We start from the raw sequence: 1,976 nt of genomic DNA, 5'->3' as shown, positions 1-1,976 counted from the left end.
CGGGCCGGAGCTCGCGGAGCCGCGCAAGCGCCCTCCGGTCGCAGGGAATCCCCTGCCTCGCCGCCGAGCGTCGACGAGTTCGGGGCTTCGCGACAAAGTAGGCGCGCTCGTTCCACAGCAGAGCTTCGTGGCAGACGCGAGGCCTGCGCAGACACCTCCGAAGCAGGGGCGACGAGGGAAGTCGCCGCGGGTTACACACACAGAAACACACACAGACAGACAAGCCGGCACCGAGGGACAGGAAATAAAACAAACAAACAAAAAACAAAAAAACAAGCCTCCGCAGCCCCAACGGGCGCAGAGCTACACCCGAGAGCCGACGACCGTCTCCTCACTCAGTGTCCCCTGAAGCGGCTGGCTCTCTCCGGCCCAGCCGTCCAGCTCAAGGCCTCCAACGCACAGCCAGCTCCGCCACTGTCCCACAATGCCCCGAGCGCGGGAGGACCCAAGAAGACAGGCTCCGCCCTCTCGTGGTCGCCCTCCGTACGCAGGTGCGCGAGAGGCCGCTAGGTCCGCCGGCGAGGCGCGTGCGCACTGGACCCTGGCGCCCAGACCACGCCCACTCCGGAACTCCACCGCCGCCTGGGCCCGCCGTTGCCTTCGTTCTTCCTGGATAAACTCGGTGGGCCCACTACGCAGGCGCTGCTGCACCCAGAACCTGGTTTTCTATGACTACATTCTAAAGCCCAAGACTACATTCTGTTTCAGGATCTTTCGCCCTGACAGCTACCTTCGGAAATCCATTTGTTATTCGGTCTCCTCCAGACATACTTCCTCTTTGACTCAAGTGCCAACTCCTGAAGAATCCATTCCGACTTTTCGTCCCCACCCGAAGCTGGCTGCTTTTGTTCAGGCGGGTTCGTCGCGGACGCCTCCGCCGTGCTTTTTAGGCTGACCTCAGTCCCCTCTTAGGCAGATGCCCAAGCGGCGTCTACTGTTGCCAGTTGCCACACAAAGCTTTCTCTTGTCACGACCGGGAGGAACCCCTCACGCTGAATTTCAGTCAGTTAAGGGCCTTTTCTAGCGCTGAGCCTCAGTTTACCCCAACTTTCATGCCTCCTATCGTGCCTATTTTAGAGGTCAGCTGTAAAGACTAGTGCAAAGAAACTTTGCTGTTCCTTCTTGAAAGCCGCAGATTGGCACTTTATATTTCGGGGAAGTTATATTGAGTCATATTTGTGTGTATTGTCTCGTCTTTTAGGGAACCTAGTTGTTTTTCCCACCCCTTAATTCTCAAATGGCTTTAATGGACCTGCTTTCACGGATTAAAACCTGTTAGTAATTATTTTTTGTCTTATCTTCTGGGCTGTGTGCTATTTCTAATTTATTTGTTGCCTGTGGTGTTCGTTTGATCCTTGTACTTCTGTGTAACAAACCGTCACCTGCACATAAGAAAATTGTCAACACTAGTTTTTTGGTTTTTTTTGGTTTTTCGAGACAGGGTTTTTCTCTGTGGTTTTGGAGCCTGTCCTGGAACTAGCTCTGTAGACCAGGCTGGTCTCGAACTCACAGAGATCTGCCTGAGTGCTGGGATTAAAGGCATGAGCCACCATCGCCCGGCTTGTTAACACTAGTTGTGCTCCCCATGCCGCCTCCTTTTCAGTCTGGGACCCTAGCCCATAGGACACTGTTACCCATATTCAGAGTGGGTCTCCTCTCCCAGTTAAACCCTCATAGAAACAGTCTCACAGACACACTGGAGATGTGTTTCCATGGTGATTCTAAATCAGCCAACTTGACAGTGAAGATTAGCCTTCACATAAAGATGGTGAACTGGCTCCATGGGTAAAGGGGCTTATTGTGCAAGCCTCATGACCCGATGATTTAAATTTGATTCCCAATACCCACATGGTAGACAGGGAGAATTTACTCCCCGCATGTTGATCTCTGACCTCCACCCAAAGGCTATGTCCCCTACATATATATATATATAAAAATTTTGAAAAGGACAGATGGTCCCAGCATAACAAAGGCAG

The sequence above is a fragment of the Microtus pennsylvanicus genome, chromosome 1 (genome assembly GCF_037038515.1).
Source record: "Microtus pennsylvanicus isolate mMicPen1 chromosome 1, mMicPen1.hap1, whole genome shotgun sequence".
NCBI classification, from domain to species: domain Eukaryota; kingdom Metazoa; phylum Chordata; class Mammalia; order Rodentia; family Cricetidae; genus Microtus; species Microtus pennsylvanicus.
This window is presented reverse-complemented; position numbering follows the sequence as displayed.